Source organism: Bufo bufo, chromosome 2, assembly GCF_905171765.1.
Source record: "Bufo bufo chromosome 2, aBufBuf1.1, whole genome shotgun sequence".
Classification (NCBI taxonomy): Eukaryota; Metazoa; Chordata; class Amphibia; order Anura; family Bufonidae; genus Bufo; species Bufo bufo.
This window is the reverse complement of record NC_053390.1, coordinates 27,674,273-27,696,726: the sequence shown is the minus strand read 5'-3', so window position 1 is coordinate 27,696,726 and position 22,454 is coordinate 27,674,273. Positions and strand designations below refer to the sequence as shown.

General features: G+C 41.8%; 1 pseudogene; it reads left to right on the top strand.

The window, feature by feature from the left end:
* Window positions 1–443: 443 nt before the first annotated feature.
* LOC120991228 lies at window positions 444–22,225 on the top strand (annotated as a pseudogene).
* Window positions 22,226–22,454: the final 229 nt, after the last annotated feature.

The window sequence follows — 22,454 nt, the reverse complement described above, 5'->3', positions numbered from 1 at the left end:
ACGAGGAGACTGGGAGTAGTTGTTTTATTCCTCCATGTATTTTATCTGACCGATAAAGGTCTTCACTGTGGGTTCTCTCTCTACTTCATAAGCAGAGGTGTCATTATTCCGGGACAATGCTCTAACACCTCTTTGGTTGGTAGGGTGCTGCAGGACGCCCCTAGCACTTGACACTTATAACTGTATCCTCATCCTCCCGCCATTCACTCTCATAGACCAGATATTACTTCAGTCTTGTGGCCTGCTAGGTGCTGGGACCTCGGCACAGGTGGTGAGGAGCAGAATATTGTTATTTCCCCCCGATAACTAAACCTAGAAGTGAAGGCGCTGAGAGAAGTGTCTGATCTATAGACAGATCTACAGGAGGCCATGTATTCAGTCACTGTGTGCTTGTGTCTCCACAGATGGATCCAGGAGGAGAAATCCACCAGAGAGATGTCCCCGTCCTCTGTATTCCCAGGACTGTCCAGAGGAGAAGGTCCCGGAGAATCCTCAGGTAGATGGAGCTGAGCCCTATACACATCTATATAGTGGGGTCCTGCGGTCATAGAGGGGTCATAGATTGTGGGGGTCTCTCATGTGGATCTGTTAGATTTCTCACCTGTCTGCTGTATTGTACTGAATTGTTACAGATGACAAATCAGGGGAAAGATCTGACTGATATTAAAGTGGAGGATGAAGAAGAGAGGATGATGGGTGATCCCCCGGGTAGTAGTGAGTTGGAGGAGGACATTCCAGGAGATGTCACCACAGGTATGGAATCATGAATGGAGAACATGAATTCCATGTTTTCTCAAGTCCTTCCGCAAATGGTGGTAGTTACGTTCATTAGATGACCTCGAAGCTCTGACTCCACTATTACCAGCCATGTGTAATACACACAACCACTGTAATGGCAGAGAGCAGCAGTAACACAGATCCTGGCCATTTAACCCCTTAGATCCAGTAGTCACACTCTTGAGGTGTAAGGAGTTTCACAGGAAAGGTGCCAGTGACATCGGCTCCCTGTGACCTGATGGCTACTATGACAGGTGAAGGCATGGTAATGGCCCATATGGCTGTGATCTTGGTCCTGTTAGGCCCTGCCCAGAACACACTCTGTTCCAGCTCCCTTGAGTGGTCTTTCCGGTCCCCGTTCTATAAACCTCTGGACAGATGTGGTCACGTTTGCCACTGCATCTAATGACTTGTCTCAGCTTTCACAAGTAGTCTTATGTCCTTTGGGGGCACATCATCTCTGAGGCCAGTTGTTGGGCCACAGGATAGGGAATAACTATTAGAACAGTGGGGTCCTACCGCTGGGACTACCACCGATCACAAAAACAGAAGCCCCCATAAAATGAATGGAGCAGCTGGAATTTTGACTACATGTACACTAGACAGTTTGTGTGTTGCCCGTGTAAATTTGTGAATTGTACACAACCCACATCTATTACACACAGAAAAGTTGTTACACAGAAGGCACTGTGCAAGATCCCTGAAAACCATCCACCAGCGCCCTCTTAACAGCTAAGCCTTTCAGACCATTTGAGCTCACAATCATTTCTGGAATTATCTTTCCAAAACTAGTCCTTTACCTTTTTTGCCTGCTCTGTCTTGTTTAACTTGCATCGGACCAGAGGAGTCTTACGCTCGGGTTCTTTCTCACCTCGCTGTGCTTTCGGAGTGATCTTAACAGGAAACTTGTTCCTAGGGAGAGCTGCAGCAGTCCTGGATTTTATCCATTTGTAGATAATTTGTGTAACTGTGGATAAATGCTTTGTGTAGTTCCCTCTCTCCAACCTGTCGAGGCATGGACAACACCTGACCTATGAGGTGTCCTGTGGTATCAGATCCTGCAAGTTGCTCGGTGCAGTCTCCATGGATCATCAAACTTGTTTTCCAGCACATCCCAGAGTTTAAAATCCTATTGAGATCTGGCGATTTGCAGAAAAGTCACCACCTTGATCATATTATCATGTTGCTCATTCCTGGACAGTTTTTGCCATGTGGCCGACAGAGGGCACTGCCAATAAGGGGGCAATGCTGCCATGAAAGGGGACAACGTGGCTGTACAGTGTTTAGGTATTACATGTCACATGCACATGATCCAAGGAACCCAAGATTTCTAGCATAACATTGCCCAGGGCATCACACTGGCTCCTCTGACTTGTCTTTTTCCCATAGTGCATCCTGGTGTCATCTCTTCCCCAGGTAAGTGATTGCTGCCTGATATATACCCCTCCAAAAAAAAATCCAGACAGACACAAGATATTAAAACCCATTATGGCTGGTGGGTGTATACACTGAGAAGGGCATAACTGTCCTTCTAATGAATCTTCCTACAGAGGAGGATGGGGGTGACCTGCTAGGTGCTGGGACCTCGGCACAGGTGGTGAGGAGCAGAATATTGTTATTTCCTCCGATCACTAAACCTAGAAGTGAAGGAGCTGAGAGAAGTGTCTGATCTATAGACAGATCTACAGGAGGCCATGTATTCAGTCACTGTGTGCTTGTGTCTCCACAGATGGATCCAGGAGGAGAAATCCACCAGAGAGATGTCCCCGTCTTCTGTATTCCCAGGACTGTCCAGAGGAGAAGGTCCCAGAGAATCCTCAGGTAGATGGAGCTGAGCCCTATACACATCTATATAGTAGGGTCCTGCAGTCATAGAGGGGTCATAGATTGTGGGGGTCTCTTATGTGGATCTGTTAGATTTCCCACCTGTCTGCTGTATTGTATTGAATTGTTACAGATGACAAATCTGGTGGAAGATCTGATTATTATTAAAGTGGAGGATGAAGAAGAGTGGATGATGGGCGATCCCCCGTGTAGGAGTGAGGTGGAGGAGGACATTGCAGAAGATGTCACCACAGGTATGGAATCATGAATGGAGAATTTCAAGGTTTCTCAAACCCCTCTTCAAATGGATGTACAGTTATGTTTATTGGATGAGCTAGAAGCTGTGACTCCACCATTTACAGTGGCATGACTCTGTGTTTAATTGACAGCCACTGTAATGGCAGAGATCAGCATGTAATGCAGATCCTGGCCATTTAACCCCTTAGATCCCGTAGTCACAATCTTGACGTGTAAGTGGTTTCACAGGAAAGGTTTGAAGTCAATCGGCTCCCTGTAACATGACGGTTACTATGGCAGCCGGGGGCCTGGTAATGTCCCCCATGGCTGCTATCTTGGTACTCCTATTAGACATGCATCTAATGATTTTTCTCAGCTTTGAGAAGCAGTATGTCACTTCTGGGTCTTGTATCGCTTGGGACATGTCCTCTCCATGGCCAGTCATTGGCTGCAGCAGCACACGTTACTCAGCTCGTCCAGAAGTTCAAACCATGGGGACTGAATGACCAGGGAAGAGAGCTAGGTAGCTGGATACAAGCTTCAGGGAGCAGCCAATCTACAGGACAGGGGATAACTATTAGAACAGTGGAGTCCCCCTTCCTGAATGGGATCCCCATACCCCGTGGAGCCCCTGAACTGAATGGAGAACTTGGTCGGGAATACACGCAGCTGCTCCATTCATTTCTGTGGAGATGGCTATTGTATGCCTAGACCATCATGCTTAGACCTGCATCAGGTTCATCACAGGTGCTCGGGCTGGATGATAAATGTGGTGCCGGGCTGGATGATAAATGTGGTGCAGGACTAGACACTTTTGTTTCGCTGTGCTCATTCCTGCAAATTCCACCACTTTTCGAGCATATCGAAAAAGAATGTGTAGAAATCCTAGATGTGTCACTGCATCACTCCATAGACCGATTTTGTGCAGAAACACTAGTAAACCTGGGCTGTTGAATCTTTTTAGATCTGGACGGTCGCTATGATCAGATTGTCCAGGACAATGTTAAAGAGGATCTCTCACTAGATTTCACAATACAAACTGCATGCAGTATTAGATAGATATATCCTGTTGAAGCAGATGTACTTAGTTAATATTAAAATGTGCCTTTTTACGAGTCCAGATAGAGAGTGAGAGCGCTTGTGAGTCCTGCATTTATGAGCTGTACTCCTCCTCCTCCTCTGGCCACCTGTAGCTTGTAGTAGGATCCCCTAACATGGTACCTCACATATTGTCTGTGAGCTTGAAATCTTGAGGTTCCCTCTGGGGGAGAGGTAACATTGTGGCCCGGGGAAGACACGGCCCGGATGCCTGGTATGTTAACGAGGCCTTCTGAGGAGCTTCTCAAGCTTTCTCATTATTTACAATAAACTCTGGAACTTGCCCTTACAGATTAAGATTGAAATTCATCCAATTACATTGTGCTCTGAGGGCTTGCCTCCAATCAGAATTTGACAACAGTATATGCATAAATATATTAGTGCAATGCATAAATCAAATCTACTTATGTAAATGATTGACACCTACGTGCATACATGACCTTTAGATGAAACATATGTGCTCACAGCTAGATACTTCTTTGAGATGTAATTTTTGATCCTTTATCCATTTACGAAGGACTATCTGTGGTAACATACAGGTTAGATGATATCAGGAGAAGAAGAAAATATGTTCAACCGTGTATGGTCTGTTTAACCACTTATACCCCACTCGGGTATAAGTTTCCCTTCGACCTCAAGGTTCACCTTTTCCAGCTACATTTACTCTTCTGAAGAGCAGGGCAAAACCATTGACCAGAAAAGACCCCCCCCCCCCCCCTTCACGAAACACACTTGACCTGAGTTGTGAACACTTGGCACTGCCTGAGGAGGTTTTCCTTCGAGGATTACCGCAATGAATTCAAACATCAACAGAATTTAATCCATGGAATTCGAGACCCCCTTTCCCCATTAGTGCGGGAGTTCTCATTAGGATGTGAGAGCCTGTGTGGTCCAGGGTTAATGACAACCAACTAAGCCCTTCAGGCCATTTGAGCTCCCAATCATCTCTGGAGTTATCTTTCCAAAACTCCCCTTTTTACCTTTTTATCCTGCTCTGTCATGTTTAACTTACACGAGACCAGAAGAGACCATGTAATGACAGCCCTCAGGACCTACAAGCTGGCACATCCCTCCCTGGGATTCAGTCTAGTGTTGATCGCAAATTTTTATCGTGAATATCAGCACTTCGAGAATTTGCGAATATCTAGAATATAGTGCTATACAGTATCTACGTAATTGCGAATATTCTAGATTTTTATTTTTTTTGTCATCAGAGTCCATGATCCCTCACTGCTTCTTGCTTGTGGGCCAATGAGAAGGCAGAAATTTCTTTGACTTTAGAAGTAGTGTTGAATTTTTATTGTGAATTTTCCAATTGCCGTTTTTCGCAATCAAGAAAATAATGATTGGAGATCAAATTCGCGAATATATGATAAATTTATGCCCAAATATTTGCAAAATATCGCGAATTCAAATATTTCCCTTGCCGCTCATCACTGATTCAGTCAAATAATGTTAATAATAATGTCGGTTAATTACTATTACTAGTTGCCCCGTAATAGTAGAAGTGATAGTTCAGTCGTGGACAACATGTTCTATAACGTTGTCAAACTGTCCTGGCGATTTCTCTATGTTTTGTGCAATCCCATAAGTTTTTGTGACAGCCCGACTTTCTATTTCCATGGTACGTGTATTTGGGACAGCGTCATCAGTTTTTTGGGTCCCTTCTATACAGCACATGCCTTGCCAGGGTACATGACTGTATGAGGCAGCAATTTATAAATGCTTCTTCTATAGTGTCCTAACATGCCACCCATATCAACCAAATTTAGGATGTTACGAAACAAACACCACCGTTCGTCAGATTTATTTCACATGGGGCTATGGTACCATCTACATTCACAAATATTGCAAAAATAGTTCACACTTTCCCCAGGGTCTCGGATTCCTCCCCTCTTGGTGCAGGACTCCTTTTTCCCCATTGCAAAATTGGATGCCCACTTCCAGTTGCGGTCATGTACCATTTGACACAACCATCCCATGAAACATGGGGGACTTCAAACCTTATTACAACACACAGCCTCAGAAACATAACCATGTGGGAGTGTCTGCTTAACAAACATCAAACCTACAAAGATGCTCCACAGAGGAGCACAAAGACACCATGCCCGATGTAATATTTAAATATATCATCAATTTATTAAATAGGCAATCAAAAAATGATGATTAAAACATAAAGATGGGACAAACATCAAAAAGGGTAACATTGACCACAATAGCTTTACCGAATCACTAACCACTGGTTTCGGTGCATCCAAAAAAGATGTAAAACATGTCAAACATACCAAGGGGAAAAGAAGGAAGTATATCAGTATAAAATCCATGTGAGAAAGAGAGGGGGACATCCTACTCGACCCTCCAAATACCGTAATTTATGAAGCCACATCAATATCATACCCAAAAAAACTCCCACCAACAAAAACCCACCTGTAGATAAGATCGGGGAAAAGAAACATATAGTGGTCAGAGTAAACCTAGTGACTATTATCAAAGTGCAATAAAAACATAGCTACGAAATGACAGTAATCAAAGTGCAATAACAACATGACTACCTCATGTGCCGATGATTAAAAACAATGCCAATAAATATGGCATCCATAATTAGATACACTGCCTGTCCGAAAAAAAAGTCACCACCTGGATTTAACTAAGCAAATAGTTATCAGCCTCCTATTGGATAATTACTGCATGGGCGATTATCTTTCAGAAACAAGTTATTTAACCCCAACTGGTGCAATGAGTTGCTTCTCATTTCTTAACCCTTTCCCGACACATGACGTACTATTACGTTGTGGAAGCCACTGCGTTCCCGCAATTTGACTTAATAGTACGTCATGGTGATCAGGTGGGCACCTGAGCTGTGCGTGCGCGATCACTGCAGGGGCCCGGCAGTCCCTGGTAGCCGGGCCCCTGCTGTATCCGCCGGCATTGCTGTAAAAGCCGATGCCCGCGGATTAACCCCTTCTATGTCGCGGTCCGAGCTGACCGCAACATAGAAGGGGTTTGTGTCGGGTGAGGGAGCGCATCGAGTCCCAGCGCTGCTGTGGCGAGGACCCGATGCATGACAAGGCAGCCCGATGCCGTGCAGAGGCTGCCCAATGCCTTGCACGGCATCGGGACCTGCCTTCTACGGTAGCCGAGGAGATCCAGCCTCAGGCCCGTCTCCTAGGCAACCTGTTAGTGTATTACTCTGTGTAATACACTAACAGGCAATGCATTACAATTACAGATGTATTGTAATGCATTGCAGAGGGGATCAGACCCCCAAAAGTGAACATCCTAAATAAAATAAAGAAAAAAAAGTTTAAAAAAGTGTTATTAATTTTATGAAAAAAGGAAAAAATACGCCTCTTTCCCCTTATTTTGCAATAAAAAAAAACAGGGGAAAAAACCCCCACACATATTAGGTATCGCTACGTACGTAAAGACCAGCTCTATAAATATATCATTACATTATCCACCCTGTCCGATGAACACCATAAAAAAAAAAAGCCATTTACATCACAAAAATTGCAACACCAAGCGATGAAAAAGGCATATACCCCCCAAAATAGTACCAATCAAACCGTCACCTCATCCCGCAAAAAATGAGTCCTTACCTAAGACAATTGGTCAGAAAATTTAAAAGCTATGGCCCTCAGACTATGGCCCTCGGTTTCAAAAAGGCTATTATTGTGTAAAATTTAAATAAGAAAAAGTAGACATATTAGGTATTGCTACGTCCGTAACGATCTGCTCTATAAAAAAGTCACATGACCTAATCCCTCAGGTAAACGCTGTAAAAATAAATAAATAAAAACTGTGCCAAAACAACCAATTTTTTGGTCACCTTGCGCCATAAAGTGTAATAATGAATGATCAAAAAATCATATGTACCCAAAAATGGTACCAATAAAAACGTTAACTCTTGAGCCCCTGCACAAGACGATAGGGCTTTCAGAAAATGGAGATACAAAAACCTAATTTTTGTTTCCAAAAATGCTTTATTATGTAAAACTGAAACAAACATCAAAGAAAGTAGACCTATTTGATATCATTGCGTCCGTTACAACCGGCTCTATAAGAATAGCGCATGATCTAACCTGTCAGATGAATGTTGTTAAAAATAAAAAATTAAAACGGTTCCAAAATATAAATTTTTTTGGGTTACCTTGCCTCACAAAAATCTTAATATAGAGCAATTAAAAATCATATGTACCCCAAAATATGTACCCCAAAACTGGCACCTTATCCCATAGTTTCCAAAATGTGGTCACTTTTTGGAGTTTCTACTGTAGGGGTGCATCGGGGGGCTTTAAATGGGACGTGGCATCAAACAACCAGTTCAGCTAAATCTGCCTTCCAAAAACCATATGGCGTTCCTTTCCTACTGCGCTTTGCTTTGTGCCGTTACAGCAGTTTACGACCACATGTGGGGTGTTTCTGTAAACCTCAGAATCAGGATAATAAATATTACGTTTTGTTTGGATGGTAACCCTTGCTTTGCTACTGGAAAAAATTGATTAAAATGTAAAATCTGCCGAAAAAGTGAAATTCTGAAATTTCATCTTCATTTTCCATTAATTCTTGTGGAACACCTAAAGGGTTAACAAAGTTTTTAAAAATCAGTTTTGAATACCTTGAGGAGTGTAGTTTCTAAAATGGGGTCATTTTTGGATGGTTTCTATTATGTAAGCCTCACAAAGTGACTTCAGACCTGAACTGGTGCTTAAAAAGTGGGTTTTGGAAATTTTCTGACAAATTTCAGGATTTGCTTCCAAACTTCTAAGCCTTCTAACATCCCTAAAAAATAAAATGCCATTTTCAAAATGATCCAAACATGAAGTAGACATATGGGGAATGTAAAGTAATAACTATTATATAAGGTATCACTATCTATTATAAAAGTTGAGAAATTGAAATTTTAAAATTTGGGAATTAAAAAAAAAATGTTTGGTAAATTTTGAATTTTTTCACAAATAAAGGTGAAATATATTGACTCAAATTTATGACTATCATGAAGTACAATGTGTCACGAGAAAACAGTCTCAGAATGGCTTGGATAAGTAAAAGTCTTCCAAAGCTATTACCACATAAAGTGACACATGTCAGATTTGCAAATAATGGCCTGGGCAGAACAGTGAAAACTGGCCCGGGGTAGAAGGGATTAAACAACCATGTTGAAAGACACATCTCGTGGTCGTGGAAAATATGTTAGTCTGTTTGAGAAGGGTCAAATCATTGGCATGCATCAAGCAGAGAAAACATCTAAGGAGATTGCAGAAACTACTAAAATTGGGTTAAGAACTGTCCAACGCATTATTAAAAACTGGAAGGATAGTGGGGACCCATCGTATTCGAGGAAGAAATGTGGCGGGGAAAAAATCCTGAATGATCGTGATCCGCGATCACTTAAACGTTTGGTGAAATCAAATCGAAGAAAAACAGTAGAACTCAGGGCTATGTTTAATAGTGAAAGTAAGAGCATTTAAAAAAAAAAAGGCTTCAATTTGCTAGGGAGCATAAAGATTGGACTCTGGAGCAATGGAAGAAGGTCATGTGGTCTGATGAGTCCAGATTTACCCTGTTCCAGAGTGATGGGCGCATCAGGGTGAGAAGAGAGGCATATGAAGTGATGCCCCCATCATGCCTAGTGCCTACTGTACAAGCCTGTGGGGGCAGTGCTAGGATCTAGGGTTGCTGCAGTTGGTAAGGTCTAGGTTCAGCAACAGTATGTGCTCCAAGAAAGAGGTCAGCTGACTACCTGAACATACTGAATGACCAGGTTATTGCATCAATGGATTTTTTTCTTCCCTAATGGCACGGGCATATTATAAGATGACAATGCCAGGATTCATCGGGTTCAAATTGTGTAAGAGTGGTTCAGGGAGCATGAGACATCATCATCACCCATGGATTGGTCACCACAGAGTCCAGACCTTAACCCCATTGAGAATCTTTTTTTTTTTTTTTTTGGGACAGGTAGTGTATAATACAAATATTATACTTAAAGTGGCAGTGAAAAAAGAACCGTATACATGACTACAAAAAACCTTAAGCATAATTAAAAAGTGCAAAACGTGACAATTTTTATATATATATTTTTTTTACAATTATGAAAGGTGATAAATATGATGAAAACCATTAATTCATATCAGTCCATATGCTAGTGAATTCCTAAAAATCCCTGTGGTCAGGTTATGAATAGTCTCCATGCCATTGTTTTTAATTGTCCGGATAATAAATATCTTAATCTTCGACCACTATCTCTAACGGTCCTATGATTATACCCTTTAGACCATATCTTATTATCATACTGTAATTAGTGGATGAGCTTTCCCATAAGCCTCTTGACGGTCGGTGTTCCAAAAATATAGATATATCTGCCTCAAAATATTCCCAGACAAAGGATGACATCAGGATTCAAAAAGGACAAAACTAAACTAAAATAAAAATAAACAAAATATGTAAAAAATTTAATCAGCAACATAAAAAACGCTTCACAGAAAGGATTTGAAGCTGAGGGCCTTATTTAGCCCTTTAGGAGCCACTGTATTGAGCAATACAGTCAGGTCCATAAATATTGGGACATCAACACAATTCTAACATTTCTGGCTCTATACACCACCACAATGGTTTTGAAATGAAATGAGCAAGATGTGCTTTACCTGCAGACTGTCAGCTTTAATTTGAGGGTATTTACATCCAAATCAGGTGAACGGTGTAGGAATTACAGCAGTTTGCATATGTGCCTCCTACTTGTTAAGGGACCGAAAGTAATGGGACATAATAATAATAATCATAAATCAAACTTTCACTTTTTAATACTTGGTTGCAAATCCTTTGCAGTCAATTACAGCCTGAAGTCTGGAACGCATAGACATCACCAGACGCTGGGTTTCATCCCTGGTGATGCTCTGCCAGGCGTCTACTGCAGCTGTCTTCAGTTCCTGCTTGTTCTTGGGGCATTTTCCCTTCAGTTTTGTCTTCAGCAAGTGAAATGCATCGGATTCAGCTCAGGTGACTGACTTGGCCATTGCATAACATTCCACTTCTTTCCCTTAAAAAACTCATTGGTTGCTTTTGCAGTATGCTTTGGGTCATTGTCCATCTGCACTGTGAAGCGCCGTCCAATGAGTTCTGAAACATTTGGCTGAATATGAGCAGATAATATTGCCCAGAATTCATCCTGATTTTGTCAGCAGTCACATCATCAATAAATACAAGAGAACCAGTTCCATTGGCTGCCATACATGCCCACACCATGACACTACCACCACCATGCTTCACTGATGAGGTGGTATGCTTAGGATCATGAGCAGTTCCTTTCCTTCTCCATACTCTTCTCTCCCCATCACTCTGGTACAAGTTGATCTTGGTCTCATCTGTCCATAGGATGTTGTTCCAGAACTGTGAAGGCTTTTTTAGATGTTGTTTAGCAAACTCTAATCTGGCCTTCCTGTTTTTGAGGCTCACCAATGGTTTACATCTTGTGGTGAACCCCCTGTATTCACTCTGGTGAAGTCTTCTCTTGATTATTGACTTTGACACACATACACCTACCTCCTGGAGAGTGTTCTTGATCTGGCCACCTGTTGTGAAGGGTGTTTTCTTCACCAGGGAAAGAATTCTTCGGTCATTCACCACTGTTGTCCGTGATCTTCCGGGTCTTTTGGTGTTGCTGAGCTCACCTTCTGTTCCAAACTGTTGTTTTGGCCGCGCCTAATGTTTTTGCTATCTCTCTGATGGTTTTGTTTTGTTTTTTCAGCCTTGCTTCACTGATAGTGACAGCTCTTTGGATCTCATCTTGAGAGTTGACAGCAACAGATTCCAAATACAAATAGCAGACGTGAAATGAACTCTGGACCTTTTTATCTGCTCATTGTAATTGGGATAATGAGGGAATAACACACACCCGGCCATGGAACAGCTGAGAAGCCAATTGTCCCATTACTTTTGGTTCCTTAACAAGTGGGAGGCACATATGCAAACTGTAGTAATTCCTGCACCGTTCACCTGATTTGGATGTAAATACCCTCAAATTAAAGCTGACAGTCTGCAGTTAAAGCACATCTTGTTCGTTTCATTTCAAATCCATTGTGGTGTTGTATAGAGCCAAAAATGTTACAATTGTGTTGATGTCCCAATATTTATGGACCTGACTGTACCATCCAGCTTATTTCTTTTGGAGAGACACTTCTTAGTGTCCCCTCCTCTAGCCCCCAATCTCACCCGATCGATTTCCCTGAAAGAAATCCCTTTCGGATTGCTTTTATGGGCCTCCCTAAGATGCTTTGCAGTGGGCTTTAGTTTTTTCAATTTATCAGACTTGGTGATCACAACATTTCCCCCTGCCCCAATCAGCTGGCGTAATCACCACATTCTTCATGTTTTTGAGTTCATTAAGAGCATTTCTTTGCTCCTTATCCAAATTATCTTTAAATCTACTATTCCATATTTCGTCGTGTGAAGCCCTTGCCCGTGCTATGGACCGAAAATTGCGGTCCACAATGCACGGGCACCATCCGTGGGCAGGCGCATGGGGATCTCAGACCCATTCACTTGAATGGGTCTGCGATCCTTCCGTTCTGCAAAAAGATAGAGCAAGTTCTATCTTTTTGTGGTGCAGAAGCACGGAACAGAACCCCAGAAAGCACTCCGTAGTGCTTCCATAGTGTTCCGCTCCATTCTTCCGTTCCGCATCTCCGGATTTGCGGACCCATTGAAATGAATAGGTCCGCATCCGTGATGCAGAATGGCCACGGAACGGTGCCCGTGTATTGTGGATCCGTGTAATGCGGCAATGGGCAGCACACGTTAGTGTGAACGAGCCCTCAGGCTACATGCACACAGCAGTGAAAAAAAACGTCCGTTAAAAACTGACACACTTTTTTTCAGTTTTTCATGGCCGTTAAAAACAGACCTGAAAGATTATTGGCAGTTATTTCTAGACCCATTCTTCTGAGAACACCCACAGGATGGTAGGTCCCCAGCTAAAATAATGTCCCCCATGGTGTAGAATTTTTATTTACTTTTTACTGTCCCCAGCTTTAATAATGTCCCCCATGTAGTCCCCCTGGTAAAATAATGTCCCCCATAGTGTATGATTTTTTTTTTTTTTTACCGCCCCCAGCTTTAATAATGCCCCCAATGTATTTCCCCATCTTAAATAATGTCCCCCATAATGTATGAATTATTTTTTAATGTCCCCAGCTTTAATAATGTCCCCAATGTAGGGCCCCATCTTAAATAATTTCCCCCATGGTTTAAATAATGCCCCCATAATGGCCCACCACAGTTTTTTTCTTTTTTTTTTGTGTTGATTTTACAAAAAAAACCTCTTCACTGCAGCAGTCTCTTCACTGAACGGGACCTGCCGAAGGTGCGCAATGACGTCACTACGCGCTCCCACGTGGTTACGTCACCACGCAGATAGCAGGTCCTTCTGTAGATCCTGCTCAATGAAGAGAGCAAGTGTATGAAGTGAGTTTTTTTTTATTTTTAGCCCCTCCTGGGTAAAGTGTACCCGTTTTTAATGGGTGCACTCCTGTCAATCGGACGTTAAAAAACGGTCCCATTGATTTCAATGAGTCCATCTTACGGTGAAATCGTCCAAAAATAGGACATGTCCTATTTTTGGATGGACGCTCTGCACTGGCCATTAAAAGAACGTCCATGTGAATAGCCCCATAGACTTTCATTGGTGCTAAAAATGGCTGTGTGACGGCCGTTACTTAGACGGCTGTCACACGACCATTATTCACTGTCGTGTGCATGAGGCCTAAGTCTTGTTTAACAAGCTTGACAAAAATTTCTACTACTGGACAAGATGCCAGCGGAGGCCAAGGCTGTGGCGGTGCAGATGTATGTAGAATCCACTATCTCCTGTTCCTCCAACAATGATTGAAGATCTTGTTTTGTTTGTAATTCTAGGGGGGGGGGGGGGGAAACTCCCCTATTTTACTAAAATGTTTTTTTGAATAGTAATTTTCTTGCGAAAAGTTCTAAATCTCTCACCAACGAGAAATAGTCAAACCTTTCTGCTGGGGAGAAAGTTAGACCTTTCCGCAAGACTGACCTTTGAGATGCCTCCTGGAAGTTAATCTTCACATTTGGATCACAGGTATCCCCTAGGGCAGTGGTGGCTAACCTCCAGCTGTGGTGAAACTACGATTCCCAGCATTCTCCATTAATTTGTATGGAGTTCTGAGAACAGCCAAGCAAGTATGAATCTTGGGAGTTGTAGTTGTTCCACAGTTGGCGTGCCGGAGGTTAGCCATCAACTCAAGGCCCTAGGGTAAGGAAACTAACATGACCAGACCTCCTATCTCTTTAATCTCTCTTCGAAGGATTTCCTTTTCTTCCTATTCTCTCAGTTGGGAGAGAAACACCAGCATTCATCCACTTATTTCCAACAGTCTGACGTCATTAACGCTTCATCCGTAAGGGGACTAGAGGGGTTGGACTTTACAGGAATCACTGAAAAGTTGTCACTGTATGCAGATGACATGCTGGTTAACTTTGGGGACCCAGGACCGTCTCTTTAGAAACTACTTGATGTGGTTGATGACTACGGTGCTTACTTTGGATTGCGGGCTAACGGGGGGAAATCTGTAATCTTTTTGGGGGATGAAATTGACTGTGATGCAGTCTCCCAACGCTCAAAGCTATTAATCGTAGGTAAATATAAATATGAAGGAATTGAGATACATAAAGATGTTCAACAGTTTCATTCTCTTAATGTATTATTCACTTGCCCACAAGCGGAAGGCCTGGGTGAGCCTGCCTCTTTCCCTGGTTGGCCACATTAAAGGGGTTGTCTAATCATAGACAATGGGGGCATATCGCTAGAATATGCCCCCATTGTCTTATAGGTGTGTGCGGATCGAGAACGGAGCCCTGCAAGGTGGTGGCTGGAGGACTCCGCTCCCATTCATTTCTATGGGGTCGACAGAAATAGCCAAGCCAGCGCTCTGCTATTTTTGTCGGCCCCATAGAAAATGAATGGAGGGCGGCTGCGAATGCACAGTGCGCCTGCCTTCACTTGTGGGGCTCCGTTCTCGATATAGGTGTGGGACCCGCACCTATAAGACAATGGGGGCATATTCTAGCGATATGCCCCCATGGTCCATGATGAGACAACCCCTTTAATATGTTTAAAATAGTACTGTTGCCCAAACTGCTATACCTCTACAGAGCAACCCCAACAGCCTTGCCTAAATCTCATTTTATTGCGATTGAAAAATTGTTGACTCCATTTTTGTGGCCCAGCACAGTTCCTAAATTGGCTAAAGATGCTCTAAAGGCACCGTATATCTGTGGAGGTCTGGCTCTCCTGAATACCTGGAATCTGTAAATGTATTAGCAGTTGTACCCTCAGCCGTCTTACTAGCCTGAGCGAGTGCTTTCAGCCCTGTCTCCTGCACTGAGCTTGCTGAAGGGAGTGGTTCTTGCTTGTCAACATCACCTTGAGTAGTGTTTTATAACGTGAATTTGGCGATTTGAGAATAAATAGGCTTAACAGGCTTAAGCCTTGTTCACACGTCAGTTATTTGATCAGTTATTTCCATCTGTTATTGTGAGCCAAAACCAGGTGCGGGTCAGAAACACAGAATAGTTGCAGATCTTTTCATTATACCTTATCTCTGTGTAGCCTCCACTCCTGGTTTTGGCTCCCAAAACTGATGGAAATAACTGATCAAATAACTGATGTGTGAACAAGGCCTTAGTGATAAAAATATTCAGTAAGTGTGATTAAATATAAGGAAAAACAGACAAATCGCATACAAAATAAATAATAATCATGGCCTGTACAATACAATATGGGGGGGACTACAGTCACCATGTCGTAGCACATGGCCGACACGCCATAGTGGTACAAAAGATAGGAATAGTGTTTCAAATCAATACATCCTACCTGGATGATGTTCCTCAATGAAGTGCCAATTACCTGTCTGTGTGTACCAGGTTTATACCTTTCAGCCCCTCCCCTAGTGTGCAGCATGCATGTCTCTGAGAAAAGCACCTAGGAATGTGACCTTCTCAGCACAATGGGGGTTGGGTATGCTATCTAACTATCCCTAACTCACTACATTACAGGGAATATCATTACATAGAATATAGAAGGTAATATAAGAGAGGACAGAGTTGAAGGGGACAGAACCTATCAGTACTTAAAAATACCCTTACAAAACAAGTAGTGACTAGGGATGAGCGAACCTGGTGAAATCTGGGTTCGGCCGAACTTCAGGACTTGAACTTGAACCGAACCCGGACCCCATTAAAGTCAATAGGGACCTGAACTTCACTTTATTATTTTCCGTTATAATGGAAAATAACAGCTATCTTAAGACGAATGCTAAATAAATGGCCATTGAGGGGTTAAAAAGAATTTAAAAAAAACTCACCTCATTCACTTGATCGCACAGCCGGTCAGGACCTGCAATGACGTCACCGCGTTTACCACGTGGTGAGCACGGTGACGTCATCGCAGGTCCCGCTAATGAAGATAGAAGGATCTGAAGAAATAAGAGGATACCGGCTGCGCGATCAGTGGATGAGGTGAGTTTTTTTTTTTTTTTTTTACTATTTTTAACCCTTCAATGGCCATTTTATTAGCGTTCTGTCTTAGAATGCTATTATTTTCTGTTATAACGGAAAGTAATAAATCACCGAAACACCGAAACCGAACTTCAGTGAAAAAAGTCCTGGGTCGGGTCCGGGTACCCGAACAGGCAAAGTTCGGTGCGAACCCGAACTTTGCAGTTCGGGGTTCGGCTCAATCTAATAGTGTCAGAATAACCTGTCCGATATGAACCATCTTTGAAGAACCTGGAGCCATCTAACCTGTCCTTTCACCAGAATGGGTATCTCTGTGTGTCTCTTCTGCCTTTTCCCATTGTTTTTCAAAGCGCTTTGTCTCTCCTGCAATCTCGTCTTCTACTTCCTTCATAACACAATATCATTTTTCTTAATTTTCTGATTGTAGATTCTTTTTATCCTATTTCCAGAACATAAGTATCAGGCAGCCATCTTACCTGAGCTTTTCTTAACAGCATTTACAGATATGCTTTACAGCAGCCACATGGGCCATAGATGCAATGATCTGGAGCTGACCTCATTGACTTCTTTTGGGCATGCTCTGTGACCTGTGCAGAGGTCAGGAGGGAGCAGATAAGCTGTGATATCACCTACTGTGTATGGTGGATTCTGTGCTATCTGTCATTCTAATCCTGCCTGCAGTTTTAAGGAGATGACTGTAGGAAGGTGACCTGTATAGACCAAGAAGTGACTCCTACTATTTTGCTTACTGGTCTATGCAAAATTTGATGGATTTTAGGATTATTTTTTTTAAATATACAGTTGCAAGAAAAAGTATGTGAACCCTTTGGAATGATATGGATTTTTGCACAAATTGGTCATAAAATGTGATCTGATCTTCATCTAAGTCACAACAATAGACAATCACAGTCTGCTTAAACTAATAACACACAAAGAAGGAAATGTTACCATGTTTTTATTGAACACACCATGTAAACATTCACAGTGCAGGTGGAAAAAGTATGTGAACCCCTAGACTAATGACATCTCCAAAAGCTAATTGGGAGTGAGGTGTCAGCCAACTGGAGTCCAATCAATGAGATGAGATTGTAGGTGTTGGTTACAGCTGCCCTGCCCTAAAACACACACCAGTTCTGGGTTTGCTTTTCACAAGAAGCATTGCCTGATGTGAATGATGCCTCGCACAAAAGAGCTCTCAGAAGACCTCGATTAAGAATTGTTGACTTGCATAAGCTGGAAAGGGTTATAAAAGTATCTCAAAAGCCTTGCTGAACACAGTCCACGGTAAGACAAATTGTCTATAATTGGAGAAAGTTCAGCACTGCTGCTACTCTCCCTAGGAGTGGCCATCCTGTAAAGATGACTGCAAGAGCACAGCAGAGACTGCTCAATGAGGTGAAGAATAATCCTAGAGTGTCAGCTAAATACTTACAAAAGTCTCTGGCATCTGCTAACATCCCTGTTAGCGAATCTATGATACGTAAAACACAAACAAGATCGATTTCATGGAGGATACCACAGAGGAAGCCACTGCTGTCCAAAAAAAACTTTGCTGCACGTTCACAGTTTGCACAAGAGCACCTAGATGTTCCACAGCAGTACTGCAAAATATTCTGTGGACAGATGAAACCAAAATTTGAGTTGTTTGGAAGAAACACACAACACTATGTGTGGAGAAAAAAGAGGCACAGCACACCAACATCAAACCTCATCCCAAACTGTGAAGTATGGTGGTGGGGCATCATGGTTTGGGGCTGCTTTGATGCGTCAGGGCCTGGATGGATTGCTATCATCGTAGGAAAAAAATTTATTTCCAAGTTTATCAAGACATTTTGCAGGAGACTTAAGGCCATCTGTCCACCAGCTGAAGCTCAACATAGAAACATATAGAAACATAGAATGTGTCGGCAGATAAGAACCATTTGGCCCATCTAGTCTGCCCAATATATCTGAATCCTATTAATAGTCCCTGGCCCTATCTTATATGAAGGATAGCCTTATGCCTATCCCATGCATGCTTAAACTCCTTCACTGTTTTTGCAGCTACCACTTCTGCAGGAAGGCTATTCCATGCATCCACTACTCTCTCAGTAAAGTAATACTTCCTTATATAACTTTTAAACCTTTGCCCCTCTAATTTAAAACTGTGTCCTCTTGTGGTAGTTTTTCTTCTTTTAAATATGCTCTCTTCCTTTACCGAGTTGATTCCCTTTATGTATTTAAAAGTTTCTATCATATCCCCTCTGTCTCTTCTTTCTTCCAAGCTATACATATTAAGGTCCTTTAACCTTTCCTGGTAAGTTTTATCCTGCAATCCATGTACTAGTTTAGTAGCTCTTCTCTGAACTCTCTCTAGAGTATCTATATCCTTCTGGAGATATGGCCTCCAGTACTGCGCACAATACTCCAAGTGAGGTCTCACCAGTGTTCTGTACAGCGGCATAAGCACTCTTTCTACTGCTTATACCTCTCCCTATACATCCAAGCATTCTGTTGGCATTTCGTGCTGCCCTATTACATTGTCTTCCCACCTTTAAGTTTTCTGAAATAATTACTCCTAAATCCCTTTCCTCAGATACTGAGGTCAGGACTGTGTCAAATATTCTATATTCTGCCCTTGGGTTTTTACGCCCCAGGTGCATTATCTTGCACTTATCCACATTAAATTTCAGTTGCCAGAGTTCTGACCATTCTTCTAGTTTTCCTAAATCCTTTTCCATTTGGCGTTTCCCTCCAGGAACATCAACCCTGTTACATATCTTTGTGTCATCAGCAAAAAGACAAACCTTACCATCGAGGCCTTTTGCAATATCACTTATGAAGATATTAAACAAAATTGGTCCCAGTACAGATCCCTGTGGAACCCCACTGGTAACATGACCTTGTTTTGATTGTGCTCCATTGACTACAAACCCTCTGCTGTCTGTCACTCATCAGAAGATGGGTGTTGCTACAGGACAACGACCCTAAGCCTAGTGAAGTAATCAACAACAGATTGCCTTAAACAGAATAAGAATAGCTCCTTCTGGAGTGGCCTAGACACGTCCTGACCTCAACCCGATTTGAGATGCTGTGGCATGACCTCAAGAAAGGCGATTCACACAGACATCCCAAGAATATTGCTGAACCTGATCAGTCTGTATAGAGGATGGTCAAGAATTACTCCTGCCGTTGTGACACGTCTGATCAGCAACTGCAGGAAAACCGTTTGGTTGAAGATATTGCTGCCAAAGGAGGGATCAACCAATCTAAGGGTCACATACTTTTTTCACCTGCACTGTGAATGTTTACATGGTGTGTTCAATAAAAACATGGTAACATTTCATTCTTTGTGTGTTATTAGTTTAAGCAGACTGTCTATTGTTGTGACTTGGATGAAGATCAGATCACATTTTATGACCAATTTGTGCAGAAATCCATATCATTCCAAAGGGTTCACATACTTTTTATTGCAACTGTAGATAATAAGGAAAATAAAATATAACACTGTCAACAATTCTTTTTAGAATATGTTTAACATAAAAACTTAGGGGGGCATTTATTAAGGCCGGCGATGTATATGCTGGTCTTAATCCCTCTGCGCTGCCAGTGGATGCACCAAAGTTATGTAGAGACGCAAGCCTGTACATAACTTTGGCTCTTGCTGCCATCGGCTGTGTGACATGATTTAAAGTATGCCAGCTCCCTTTAAGGCCATTTTCCACACCATAAACTGGCGTGGAAAATGATGAATGAGGCAGGCCGGCCCTCTTGCCTACCCATGCCACTCCCCTTTTTCCCGCCACATCAGAAAAGTGACGTGAGTGGTGTAAAGGCACAGATCTGTGACCTAAATATGCCACAAAGTGTTGTAAAGGAAACAATAAATTGCGACCTTTTTCTGAGTCTAAGACTATGTCGGTAGCCTTTTGCTTAGGCCTCAGTTCTAGTTGGCTCTTTAACTAGTCCTAACTATATTTCAGAGTTATAACAATACAAACATAAAACAGACAAGGGCCCATTTGAGAGCCCCTCAGGTGAAGAAGTATTGCTCATGAGACTAATCTGTTTGTTAGAATCAGTTCACTTATCTCTACTTATAGGTTTATCTTCTCTATAGTTTGGAAAAAAACACAAATTTATTTATTTTTTCTTAACAGAAAATCCCAGTAATAATTTTGAGGAGAACTTCATGTGGCCACTAAATTATAAAGCAGAAGATGAAGATATCATGCAGAACTCTTCAGGAGAAAACCTTAACTTACATCCTGGACTTTACAGTACAGATCTGTTATATAATACGTCTAATCATCAGGAACTTTTTTCTGACCAATCAGAGATTGTTACCACAAGTACAGGTCAGGAAGGAGGTAACATGTTTCAGTTCACAAAGAGATCAAGTCTTTCTACACACATAAGAATTCACACAGGGGAGAAGCCATACTCCTGTTCAGAATGTGGGAAATCTTTTGCATATAAATCACATCTTGTTATTCATGAGAGACGCCACACAGGAGAGAAACCATATTCATGTTCAGAATGTGGAAAATGTTTTACAGATAAATCAAATCTTGGTACACATGAGAAAATTCACATAGCAGAAAAGCCATTTTCATGTTCAGAATGTGGGAAATTTTTTGTACAAAAAGCGGGACTTGTTAACCATGAGAGAATTCACACAGGAGAGAAGCCATTTTCATGTTCAGAATGTGGGAAATGTTTTACACGGAAATCAAAACTTGTTAAACATGTGAGAATTCACACAGGGGAGAAGCCATATTCTTGTTCAGAGTGTGGGAAATGTTTTGCACAAAAAACAGGGCTTGTTAAACATATGAGAATTCATACAGGAGAAAAGCCTTATTCATGTTCAGAATGTGGAAAATGTTTTTCACAAAAATCAATTCTTGTTAAACATGTAAGAATTCACACAGGAGAGAAACCATATTCATGTTCAGAATGTGGGACAGTTTTTTCAGGAAAAATCAAGTCTGGCTAAACATGAGAGACGTCACACAGGGCCAAAACCTTATTCCTGTTCTGTATGTTGGAAATGTTTTATAGATAAATCACATCTTCTTATACATGAGAAAATCCACACAGGAGAGAGACCATTTTTCATGTCAGGAATGTGGGAAATGTTTTATAGATAAATCAAGTCTGGTTAAACATCAGAGATTTCACACAGGAGAGAAACCTTATTCATGTTCAGTATGTGGGAAGTTCTTTTCAGATAAATCACATCTTGTGAGACATGAGAGAAATCACACAGGGGAGAAGCCATATTCATGTTCAGAATGTGGGAAATGTTTTAAACAAAGATCAGAACTTGTTAAACATCAGAGAATTCACACGTTAGAGATGCCATATTCATGTTCAGAGTGTGTGAAATATGTTAGACAAAAACCGGACCTTGTTACACTAGATATAGCCAACACAGAGGAGAAGCCAAATTCATGTTCACAGTGTGGGAAGCACTTTTTAGAGAAATCAAATCTTGGTATACATGAAAGAATTGACACAGCAGAGAAACAATTTTCACATATTTTAACATATATTTAATTGACCTTTAAAGAGATTTTCCGGGAATAGCTAACTTGTAAGTGATACCAGAGCCTGCCTCCACTTGAAAGAGTCATAGTTACCTGCTCCCTAGTCCTGCACCCTGGCTCCCGTGTGTCCATATTTCGATCATTGGCTTGTTTACTTCCAGCCAGGTATAGTTATCTGCTCTGCTGCAGCCACCCACTAGCTATATCAGTGACATGTCCGTAAGCGACTTGTCACTGCTAATGCCAGTGGTTGGCAAATATAGTTTTTTGGGTAAAGATTCAGTAAAACTTGCAATTTATGGATTTAAATGTCTGCTTTTTTTCTAAATTCAGTTGGACTGAAGTCATTTTATCAGTGATAGATAGCACTTACTGTGTAAGCGTGTATTAGAGATGAGTGAATCGACTCTAAACTAATCAGATTCATTGAGAAGTTTCACAAAAATT